Here is a 12,441-nt window from a genome sequence, read left to right on the forward strand (position 1 = left end):
AGCTTTGCTCAAACACACTCAGGGACGCAGTGGGAATTCCCGGCCTCGGAGCGTGGCGGGCCAGGACACCTGCCCTCGCACTGCAAGTCACAGAAAATGCCGGCTAGAAGTGCGTTTGAATTGATGTAAGAACCTTGGAGAACTGGCAAGAAAACAAATTATTAGGTCAAAATCTAAGCGAAGGCAAGAATGTAAATAGATTAAATGAGCAAGGTAAAGAAAAGTGTTATCACATCAAATTAAAAAGCCAATAACAACAACAAGATCTAACTCTGCTGCTCGAGAAGAGACCCCTGAAACGCGAGCTTACAGAGGCACTGCATTCTGAAGGTCCCAACAAGATGCTCTGTGTAGAAAGGACAGCGAGAAGCTGCCGGAGCTATCTGGAAACGGGCTGGATGCTTTAGGCAGAAGCAGTGACGGCAGTAAGGGGGGGGGGCCACGTCACAGCCAGACGCCTCGTCTTCCGGGAAGAGATGATGACTAAATCCACGCGCGTGCAGTGACACAGCCACATGCTCAGTAGAGCGAAGATCGACACAACGAGGAAACTTCCAGGGGAAAATCTCAATGCCTCTCCGTCAGGAACGGGCGGCGAAAGCAGATAGAATAAGCCACGGACGACGTAACATTGAGATGACCTCATGACCAAGCCGAGCCTCATGAGCACACAGAACGTGAGCAACGACCACGGAATTTTCGGGGCTCGCCAAGGCACGCAGAGAGTTTACAGAAACTATTTAAGGACCGAACGCATGCGAGCTTGTGCTCTGACTGAAAGTAATCGGCCCACGTTAATAACAAATAGAGAATTATGATTCGCCTCGTTCTGGGGAAAAAGAGACACATACTTGTTAATAACCCACGGGCCAAAGAACAAAATCACCATGGGAATTATAGCATCTGAACCGAGCATGGCAGGCTGGGTGCTGCTGGAGCACTACGGTCCGACTTCGTGAGGGTAGATGTTAGGGACGAAACCGGCTGAAAACAAATGTGCTAAACACCTAGTTCAAGAAGTTACAAAAAAACTGAAAAATAAGCCCGAAGAAAGAGGAAGAGATGAAAAAGATTAGAAACGAGTATAACAAAAACAAAGTCATGATCGCAATGTCCCTCAAAGCCAAAAGTTTGTACTTTTTAAAAGATTTATAAAATTGACAAGTCTTTAATGGAACTGATAAAAAGAGAAGGAACAAGTAATCCATATTAGAGCAAAAGGATCCATAACCACATGTGCTACACACATTCAAAAATAAAGTCATGAAAAACTTTATCCAATAAATTTCAAAATTTAGATGATGGATGAATTATTAGAAAAATATCACTAACCAAAATTGCTTCAAAAAAAAAAAAAATGGAGAACTTGAAAAGTCTCGTAGGCATAAAAGAAATTTAATCAATCATCAAATACTTCCCCACAAAGAAAAATCCAGGTTTAGATGCTACCCTATCAAGTGCTACAAACCCTGGCAAGGGTTCAAAGCGCTCCAACTTCACACACGCTCTTCCAGGAAAGGGGACCAGAGGGTCCACCCCCTGGCTCATTTCCAGGGCTTGCCTGACTTCCGTGACCAGAGCCTGACAGTGAAACTAGAGAAGGTGACAGCCCGGCCTCCCCCACCAGCACGGAGACAAAACCCAGAGTGAAGCGTGGCAGCCGAAATCCAGCCACGTGAATCAAACTGGATGTGTATCATGACCCAGATGGGTTTATTCAGCCTCAGAATTCGATTTAATTCACCATGATAACAAGCCAAAGGGAGGGAATCACATGATCAACTCGACAGATGCAGAAAAAGAGTCTCGGCAGTATTCACCGGCCCAGTTACGCTTGCAGGCATCTTAGCAAACTCGCGCTGGGAGTGGCATTCTTTACTGCGATAAAGGGTACGTGTCTGAAGTGACCCACAGGGGGCATCAGTGAGTCACACACACAGAAAGCACTGCTCTAGACTGGGAACAAGACAAGGATGCTCGCCAAAGCCCTTCGACTCACGATTCGCTGATCCGCCAACCAGAACAGCCAGATGTTAAAGAAATACAAGGGGTGAGAAGTCGGGGGGAACGGTCATTATTTCCAGATTGCATGACCGTATTTGCAGAAAATCCAGAAGAATATACAGATACGCTATTAAACAACGAGGTAATGTTGCTAGATGTAAGTTCAACAATAAAAATCAACGATATTCGTTCTTTACCAGAACAAATAATGAGATGAGAAGATCTGGAGAAGCTTCCTTTACGAGCGCGCCAGCGACCGCGAAGTATCAAGAACAAACGCACCAGGAGCTGTGCCAGGCCTCTGCAGGACGGGGCCCCGCTGGGCGGCATTAAGGAGACCCGAATGAAAAAAGCAGAACGAATGACCCAGTTTCCTCGACAAATGGATATGACGCGGGCACGGGAGGGGGTGGCGCTTTCAATCAAAGGGCCTGAGGAGACAGGCCAGCCGCGCGCAAAGTGGGGGTCTTGTCTGGATCCCGATTCGAGCAAGAAACGGTAAAAGACATTTTTGAGATCCTGTAGGAAAATGAACACAGACCGGTATTAAGTTTTATCCAGAAATGAGCGTGCATTTTGTTGGGGTCCATGATGATTTTGTGGCGATGCTAAAAATAAGTCTTTATCTGTTAGTCGTATACTAAAGTGTTCACGGGAGAAATATTATAGCTGGGATTTTCTTTAAATACAACACCCAAAAACAAAAAGGAAGAAGTAGCAGAAAAAGGAATGAATGAAGCTGGCCGCGCAGAAGGGACCGATGGGTGCAGGGGAGTTCACGTCAGCCCTCTCTGCTTTGTGAGTCTGAAACTTTCCATCACGAAAGATCTAAAGAAGGAACAAAGCCAACACAATGAGTAGATGGGTAGGTCGGGTACTGCAGGCCCGGCGTTATCCGCACGCCGGTTCCCACCAAACTGCTCCGTGGGCTCACTAAACCCCGCCCAGACGCGGGAGTGTATGCGGGCACTCGCATGTGCCAGCAGCGTGGCCACCTCGGCCAGCACGCTCGGGGCCTGGGCCGCCGGGCATCAGTCCGCGGGGCTCAGAGCCCACCCCGAGGGGCACTGCATCCCTGTGGGTGCGGGGCGGGGGCCTCCTGACCTCAGCCTCACAAGTGCGACACCGAAACATTCGCCACCAGAGGAAGAGCGGGCAGAGCCACGTGCGTTTACATTTAGAACCTTTCTCCAGTTGCCACTCTAGGGAGCCTTAAGGAAAAGCTACAAAGTAGCAGAAGATCAACGCAACACGCGGCCCAAAAGGTTCCCGGCAGCTCAGGACCACGTGATCTGGACCATCCGGAAGGGCGAGCATCAGCCCAGGGCAGCCCAGGGGACAGACGGCGTGGCTTTCGCAGGACATTTGAACGGCCGACGAAGGCGCAGCCCTGTGTCCCGTGTACCCGCCGGTCCTCATCGCGGCTGGTTTCCCGCTTGTCCATAGGGCTCCCGTCAACCCTGAGAGAGTCTGGTTTGGATAATAAACGATTTCTTGGTGATAAACCCCTCTAAAGTGGCTCAACTGTGTTTGTAATTAGGGAAATGCAACTTAAGGCCACCATGACAGTCATCAGACGTGGTGGGACCCGCAGAGCCCGGCCACAGCGGCCACAGCAGGCACCGAGAGGACGTGAAGCCGCGGGCGCCCACGCCCCAGGGGTCCGGCGTGAGAACCCGGCGAACGCTTTGAAGAGCTCGGCGTCCTCTGGCAAAGCCCAGGTGAACGCCCCGGTACCGGTCTCCTGCTGCGGCCGTAACGCACGACCACAGACTCAGCGACGACAGGAACGCGTGTCCTGTGCTCCTGGAGGCCGCGCCCTCTCCGGGGCGCCGAGGGAAAACCCGCCTCCTCGCCCTTCCCGGGCTCTCGCGTCACCCACGTTCCTTGGTTCAAGGCCGCATTTCACCACCCTCCCCGCCGGCCGCGTCAGGCAGAGTCCCCCGCGCGGCCACCGTCCTGCTTCCTCGTCCCGGCTTCCTCTTCCGCTTGTGAGGACCGTGGCCGCCGCGCCGGGCACAGCTGGGCATCAGGGCCGGCCTTAGCTTCCCCGCGCCACGTGGCCCGGCGCATGCGCCCCTCCCGAGGGCCAGGACACGGACGTCTCGGGGGCCGTCACGCTGCCTGTGGTGGCCTCCGACTCAGCAATGCCTCTCCCAGGCATGTACCCGGCAGACTCCGATGTCGTGGCCAAGTCCCACGGCTGCCGTAACCGACCACCGCAAACCGGGCATCCTAAGACAACAGGATGTCCCCTCTCACCGCGCCGGAGGCCGGAGCCTGAATCTGGTGCCGGCAGCCCGAGCTCGCCCTGCGGGGCCGGAAGGGCTGTCCCGGCCCCCCACCCCCGCCCCCCGCTGTGGCAGCCTGACTGCAACCCTCACACGGCGCTCCGCATGCACGTCTGCCACCAAGTGCCTCCTTTCCCACAGACACCGGAATCCTGTGTCAGGGCCCGACCTCCCCGAATGACACCTCCTAAGCGGTCACGTTCCCAGGGGCCCTGTTTGTAAATGAGGCCACATTCTGAGATGTGGCGGGTTAGGACTTCGCCATGCAATGCTTTTGAGGAGACACGACTCAACTCACAGCGCACGCGGGTCCCCAGAGCCATGGCCAGACCCCGCACGCAGAGCAGTGGGGCGGGTGCCGGCAGCGGCTCCCAAGGCGGCGACGCCGTGGCCCGCGGGAGGCCCAGCTCACGCCACGCGGAGGCGCGAAGTTGGCTGTGCGACGGCGAGGACCGGCCTCCGGGAGACGGGGGGGGGGGGGGGCGGGGGTTGGGGGGGCCGGCGGGCAGTCGTCCGCGCTGCCTCTCCCCGGCCTTCGCTGTCCCAGCACACGCCCCGCGGAGGGCTGGGGAGCAGGCCCGCGCGGCCCAGAGTCAGAGTGGGGCTGGGGGAAGGCACCCCATGGACGGCAGTCCAGGGTGGGGTGTCAGCCCACGCGCGTGGGGCAGGTGCCCACCTCAAGAGCCCCCAGCCCAAGCCCGGCAGGGGGGACATAGTCACGTAGCCTCCAGGGACCTCCCCACACCATCCTTGTCCACTACGAAGGGAAAAGTCACTTCCCAGGGGCGAGGCTGCCGACACCACCCTAATCAAGTGATCAAAGAAACATCTCCAGTAACGTGACTCGTGGACCCCCGAGAGCCGCCTGACAGGGATGGGACACAGGACGGCAGGAGCAGGAAGTGAGCACATGGCACCCCGGCGGGGCTTCCCATCCTGAGACACAGGGGTTTTCTCCAAGGTACCCGACCTGTGACCTTCCACGGCGTCAGGGTCACGCAGGCCAGGGAGAGGCTGAGGAGTGTTCTGGACGGGAGGAGGAGGCCAAGGTGCCCTGTGGTCCCAGACTGCGTCCGGCGGCTTTCGTGACCACGGGACCGGCTGGCACACCTGCCTGACGGGGCCGAGGGTCAGAGGTGACCCGTCCGAGTTCCGCTCCTGACTTTGACGGCCATGCTGGGGTTAAGCTGGAGTGTGTCCTCTTGTGTGGTGGGTGACAACATAATGCAGGCAACTTATTCTCAAATGCTTCAGGAACAGACTTTGTGTGCTAAAACTTGCAACTTTCATGTAAATTTGGGACTGTTTCGAAAATTTTTTAAAAAGAATGTGTGCAGCATTCCATTTCGGTGAAGTTTAAAAACAGGTGAAGCAGTTTTCTGGTTCAGGGGTGCACGCACGGGCGGTAAACCGAGAGAGGAGCAAGGACGCTAGAATCGCAAAGGCGGCCTGTGGCTCGGGACACACCTGCGCGCAGCACGGGCGGGTGCGCTGGCTTTTGGGGTGCTCACAAGGCTCTCTTCACTGACGTGGGTGGTGGCCACAGCTGTTCCCTGTGTGACGGGCCCTCCCGCTGCACATGGACTTCACTCACCACCTGTCCCGCGGAACAGTTTCTGGTCGGCTTCCCTTGAACTGTGGGCGCCAGAGCAGCGAGCCCCCCACCTCACCCCTCGCCCCGCCCCCCGAGCACCGCCAAGCGCAGTCTGGCTCCTGGCAGACGCCCCAGGAATGTTCGCTAGTCACATGGATGCGAGCAGAGAGGAGTATTAATTTCGGGGAGACAGCAATGAAGGCCTATCCGCTTCCCAACACGGGGGACCCACCGAGAACCGGACCCGGACGGCTTCGGAATTGCGGGCAGCGCCCCCCCGCGGTCCCGCCGTCTCACCGGCTGGCTCGCCCTTGCGTTTCCTTCAAACTTTGCTAAGTGCGGTGACAACCAGGCGACGTCCCCGGGCCCCGAGCGGAGCCGGCGCCAGCAGCCGCTGCCCGGACGGGGCTCCGCGGGGAGGCGTCGGCCGGCGACCCCGGCCCGGGCCCCGGGCCCACCGGGCCACCTCCGGGCGAGCGCTGCGGGTCCGAGCGCTGCGGGTCCGAGCGCTGCGGGTCCGAGCGGCGGCGGTGAGGGCGGCGGGTCCCAGCGGCCCTCGGCGGCGGCCGGCGGCGCGGTTTGGGGCCGGTGGCTCCATGGCAACGGCCGGCGCGTCGCGAGGGGCGGTGCGCGCTGGGCGCCGGCGCGGCGGGGCGGGGGTGGGGGGTGGCCGCGCGCGCCGCGTGCGCCCCGGAGCGCGGGGCCCCCACGCGCCTGTGGCCGCCGCTGCCCGGCGGAAGGGCCATGGGGACCCCGCGGGGGAGCCCGGCGCCGCTCGCGCCCCGGACGCGGCGCCCGGCCGCCTCCCCGGTTCGGCCCAAACCCGGTGAAGTTCGGATTCATTGCCAACTGAAGAAATGCGCGAGTTCGCCTCGGATCGGCCCTCCCTGCTTCTGGTTCTAAGACGCGCGATGCGGCTCGAGGTGCCAGTCCCGGCTGGGGCTGACCCGAGCCCCCCCTCTCCTCCAGTGCCCCCCCCCCCCGCCCTGCTGCTCTCCCGGCCGGCCTGCCCGGCCATGTGGGGGGCGGGGCGCAGCGCTCGTGGGGGGCAGGCAAGGGCCCCTCTCACCTGCCCTCTCCGCCGGGGCCGGGCGCACCAGCGACCGCGAATGCCCTGCTCTCGCGGAGCCCGGCGCCGTCCCGCACCGCCCCTGCATGTGCCTTGCAGGGTGGCTGGCCCTGCCGGCCGCTCTCTGGCTTTGACCAGTGGCTGCAGGTAACACGCTGAGGCCCGGAGAGTCCTTTCCTTTATCCTGGGAGGGTCCCCCATCGGAGCCCGCGAGCCGCACGCGAGGCGCCTCGCGCGCGAGGACCGTGGGCGGTGCCGGGGGCACCGTGTCGCTCTGCCCTCCTCGCCCGTCGTGGCCCCCGGAATGCCGCGCTTGGGGAACAGCACCGAGTCGCCCCGGGAGCCCATGACGGTTTTCCGGAGACACATTCTACTCCTCTCCCCGCCCCCCCAGTATTGGGGCTCCCTTCCCACCGGCTGTGCTTCTCTGGGCCTTTGCTCTGGGCGCTGACTGTCCCGTCTGCTAAACAGGGCGGAGGGCGGCCCGGCGCCCGCCAGCAGGAGCTGGCCAGGGAGCCGCGGCGCAGCGCGGCTGTGAAAGGCGGGAGGGCGGTGCGGGGTCCCCCTCAGGCTGAGGGGGTCGCCCGCGGGCAGAGCGGTGTGCACCCCGCCTGCCGAGCCAGCGCGTGGGAACGTGCGTGCGCTGCTCTCACGTCGAGGGGTGACGGAAGTCCCGCCCAGGGCCGGGGGCCAGGGCCAGAGCCTCGTGTACTTGTGCGCTTGGCTGTGGAGCCGTGTGATTATAAAACCAAATGTAAGTCAAAAGAGAAAAAAATAATTCCTAAAAATTGGAAACTAAATGAAACCGATGAACCTGACTGTCAGGTTGATGGCTTTTAGGTGAATTTAAGTTAAATGCCCGAACAAATGCCTGTACGCCGCCGTTTACAGCATCATTGTTTACAACAGCCAAGAGGTGGAAACAACCCAAACGTCCATGAACAGGGGAAAAGATAATCTAAATGTGTGGCGCACACACGAGGGACCACGCCTCAGCCCCAAACGGGAACGCGATTCGGACACACGTTACCACGTGGATGAACTGTGAAGACGCTCTGCGCTGAGTGAATGCGCCAGACAGAAAAGGACCTTTATTCGGCACACAGAGGGGTCACGTTCGTGGAGGCAGCAAGGAGAATGGCGGGCGCCGCGGCGAACTGAGGAGTCGATGTTTCATGGGGACGGTTTCGATTTGGGAGGATGAGGAGGTTCTGGAGGCGGTTTTGATGGTGGCGATGGCGGCACAATGCTGGGAATGTACTGAATAGTGCTGAACTGCGCACCCGAAAAAAGCGGTGAATTTCACGTATGTCTCACCACAAGCAATTCCTCCTTGGCTACAATTTAAAATGCGGCAACGGCTGCATTTCAAGGGTTCAGTAGCCCCAGGCGGCTGGCGGCTGCCCTGCGGGACAGCTCAGATATAAGCGCCATCATCCCCTGAAAACATCCACAGACCCAGCAGCGACGAGCACTCTTTGTACCCAGATTGCTGTCCCTACGTGCCATTTCCCACAGCTTCTTGGGGAAAAGATTTCCGGTCTGAGGCAGAAAACGTGGGATCACCCTGGTGCATCTCATCCACAGAGGCGAGGAAATGATCAAAGCCGGCAGCGTGACGTCGGGGGACTCGTCAGCCAGTCAGAGGGGCTCCCGCCGGTGAGAAGAGGACAGTTTGGAACAGAGCTGTCCCCCGGCCAGACACAGCCATCTACTGTGTCAGACACACGTCCCCTGGTCAGGAAAAGCGTCCCCCAGACACAGCATCCCCCAGTTAGACACAGCGTCCCCCAGTCAGACACAGTGTCCTTCAATCAGTCGCACGGTCCCCCTATCAGACACAGAGTCCTCCAGTCAGAGATGGTGTCCCCCAGTAAGACTCAGAGTCCCCCAGTCAATGACAGTGTCCCCCAGTCACAGCGTCCTCAGACACAGCGTCCCCCAGTCAGACACAGTGTCCCCAGCCATAAATAGCCATCCCTAGCTAGGTGGGAGGTCCCGTCTGCAGGGCCGCGGCAGTGAGTGGCGTGGGCTGGCCCTGTGTGCGTGGGCGCTGGGTCAAGCGCTGAAGCATGGTGCTCTGGGGAGGGTTCCTCAACCTTGGACACGCAATCCCCTGGCAAAGCCCCTGACGGTGATGGAACTCACTGCCACAGGGGCTGGAATCTCTCAAACTATAAACCCACAGATCAAGACGCTCGACAAACCTCAAGCAGAATCCGAGAAATAAGAAAATCACAGCAAGACACACGACAAATTGAGGAAAATGAGAAATGAAGAGAAACCCTTCAAAATACCAAGACAAAAGACATTTCGTACAGAGCAGCAAGACCTGTCAGCAAACACGTGAGGAACCGTGCCAGCCAGAGAGGACGGAGCAGCGACCCAGAAATGCTGGAAAAAAGGCAAGAAAAGCAGGAAAAAACAGACCGCTGACGACCTGAACCTCTCCGCCCAGAGAGCACAGCTTCAGAAAAGACAATTTATGGCATGTGAATTACAGCTCAGTAAAGCTGTTATTGAAAAAAAATTGGACGGAGTATTTGAGATCTAGGTCTCTGGCATATGTAATCTGTTTCGCTTAAATAAATTCCTATAATAATTTTTTTTAAATGAATAAATAAAAAATTTAAAAACCATTTCAAATGAAGGCAAGCGTCTGCTTCCGACTGAGATGGAGTAACGGGGACAGAATGACCCTCCTGTCTGAAACGGCCACAAAACTGAGCCAGACGCATGGACAACAGTCGAGGGAACTGAGGCCGGTGCCCTGACGTGGGGCAGATGAAGTGAGCCCTCGAGCGAGCTTCCAGGCCTCGCGCGGGGGCGGGGACCCAGGTGGGGCATGAGCTATAGAAGAAAAGGGACCATGGACTTCGCTGAGATTAGAAACTTTGACTCTTCAAAAGATACTGTTAAGAGAACGAATAGGCCAGCTCCAGGTGGGGGGAAATCTGTGCAGACGTGTATCCAGCAAAGGACTCGCAGCCACGATAGATAAAGAGCCCTTATAGCGCAGTCCTAGGGAGACCAACAATCTTATTCCAAATGTTGACAAATAACGTACATGGCAAGATGCTCGGTGTCTTAGCCATTAAGAAAATGGCTCAGACAGCAAATCCACAGCGAGATGCCTCCACACGGCTCGAGACTGGCAGTGGAACAACCTCAAACCCTGTACATCGCTGGTGGCCGTACAAAGTGGCCCAGCCGTGCTGGCAAACGGGGTGGTGGTTTCTCGTGAAGTTAAACGGATGTCCCCCTGAGAGCCCCGCGATTCCGCCTCTGGGTACTTATTCAAAGGAGATGAAAACGTCGTCCACGTCAAGACCTGCAGCAGCTTTACTCCTAAGAGCCCCGAACTGGGCACAACCCACATGCCCGTCCCCAGGTGGATATTCAAGCAAAGTGGGGTCCATCCGCCCAGTGGAACACTGCTCAGCAGGAAGAAAGCAACTCGGGGCCCACGCCACGACGTGGGCGAACCTCGAACGTAGTATGCCAGCGAAAGAAGTCAGACAGGGAAGACTACGGTATCGGCCACCCTGTGCTGCGTGACAAACGGCCACGTGTACCGTGACTTACGGTTATGTCACAGTTCTGGTAGGGCAGGGTCCCCAGCTCTGCCTCTCACAAAGCTTCGGTCAAGATGTTGGCTGGGGCCACCGTCATCACAGGGTTCGGCGCGCTCTGGCTGTGCTGGGGCCAGCTCCTGGCCGTAGGCCGGACCGAGGCCTGGCCCCTCAGCCCCTTGCCCGGTGCGTCTCCTGGTGCGTCGGCTCAGGACATGGCGGCTGGTCCGTCAGCGTGGGCAGGCGAGAGCCCCACCACGCCTGAGGCACAGGCTTTCCTGAGCTGACCTCGGGAGTGACATCGAATTGCTTTTGACGTCTCGTTGGAACAAGTCATTGGGTCCAGGCCCCTCCTTGCACAAAGCCAGGAGGCGGGGGGCACAGGGAGCCGTTCTGGAAGGCTGTCTACACCGGCTTCGTACCGCCGATTCCACCGACGTGAGACTTCAGGACGGAAAGCGAGGGTGACAGCAAATGGACGTCAGTGCGCGGGGCGGGCCAGGGGACCGCGAGGCGCGGGAGGGGGACCGGGCAGTGCCGCTCTACTATATGCAAATTACATCCCAACAAAGCTGATTAAAATAGAGTAAAATGAAACCCAGACTCCAGCCTCAACCTACCGGGCGGTGCCCGACCCCCCCCCCCCCCCGCCCCCGGCAGCCCGCCTGCCTCCTTGATAGGACGGGACCCGCACCTTCGCTCCTAGGTTACCTCGCAGAAAGGTCTTCCGACCCCACCCTGCCTAAGCCGCGGCCGGTCGCTCCCCATTGCTTTAATTTTGCCTCGGTTCCTTCCCCGCGCGCGGTACGAGTTAGGGGGTGTCTTCTGCAGGCGCCCTGATTTTCTCTTCTAGAAGGTGTGCTCGAGGGGGCAGGGACCTTTCACGCCCTATTCACGCCCAGCGTCCAGACCAACACTTGGCACCTAGTAGGGCCACAGATATTCATTAAATGAATATTGATCTGCGCAGGGACCTCTCCTGAGGGAGTGTAATGAATGTTCTGAGATCGAGCCTGAAAAAGATGACACACATCTCCCGTCCTGTTTCTCCCACATTCAGCACAGAGGGTTTGCTGCTGATCGAGAGAGGCCAAGGCGGCTTTGCCCTTCCTCCTGGGGGTGGGGGGGGCCCTGGGGCCAGGGCTGGAACCCTCCAGCCCTCCCTGCCCGGCAGCCTTCCTCGAGCTCACCAGCCGCCACACAGCCGCCCTGGCATGTGAGGAGAGTGTTTTTCTCACTTGATCGACAGCCCTTTTGTCAGGAATTGTTAATTTGTGTTTCGCCTTTTCTGTCACATGAAAAAATTCACATCGACACTTAAAGAAACACACAACATGAGAGTAGAATTCCGACTTCTCCACGTTACCCATGAGCAATTGGGCGTGGACATCCATTTAATTCGCGCAGAAGAAATTCCCTGCGGGGCCCAGCTTTGGTCGGGGCCCTGGCTACCGAAAGCAGCAACGGAACCGGGCCCGGTCCCTGGCGAGCTGGGCCTTCATCCGCGCGGCCGGCCCGGCTCGGCTGCTGCCAGTGTTTGCATTTGATCCCTTCTGCCAAGTTTCCTCTGCTTCTCCAAATGAACGGATTCCATCCGAAAATCACGGGATTAATAATTATACTCCGAGTGCAAGAAAATTCTTCTCTGTGTCACTGCCATTTTCTCTATCTGGTGCATTTTTCCGAGGATAATATGAAACGACCTCACAAAGCCACCAGGCCGAGATTTTAAATTTAGCTGGTGCAGTTTCCCCTCCCAGTCCCTGTGAGTCACCTCTGCTTCCCGGGGCTCGTCCTGCTGCTGCGATGGACTCGGGCCAGCCGTCCGCCCGGCCTCGGACTTGGCGCCATCCCTGCCCATCCGCTGTGAGCAGCCGGCAAAGCAGGTGCCCGGCGAAGCGGTGCAGAAAG

General features: G+C 58.2%; 1 protein-coding gene across 8 annotated transcripts in view; it reads right to left on the reverse strand.

Moving 5' to 3' along the window:
* CFAP74 (cilia and flagella associated protein 74) overlaps positions 1-6,279 on the reverse strand; it is a 49,711-nt gene extending 43,432 nt beyond the window's left edge. For 4 of the 8 annotated variants that reach the window (XR_004953076.1, XM_036227687.1, XM_036227696.1 and 1 more), the window contains exons 1-2: positions 6,122-6,279; positions 5,763-5,892 (exon numbers count right to left, since the gene is read on the reverse strand). The gene's annotated coding sequence lies outside the window, so the exon portion shown is untranslated. The remainder of the gene's footprint in view (positions 1-5,762; positions 5,893-6,121) is intronic. The other 4 variants (XR_004953077.1, XR_004953078.1, XM_036227682.1 and 1 more) reach the window with 2 other exon arrangements.
* Positions 6,280-12,441: the final 6,162 nt, after the last annotated feature.

The sequence above is a fragment of the Rousettus aegyptiacus genome, unplaced genomic scaffold (assembly GCF_014176215.1).
Source record: "Rousettus aegyptiacus isolate mRouAeg1 unplaced genomic scaffold, mRouAeg1.p scaffold_m13_p_1, whole genome shotgun sequence".
Lineage (NCBI taxonomy): Eukaryota > Metazoa > Chordata > Mammalia > Chiroptera > Pteropodidae > Rousettus > Rousettus aegyptiacus.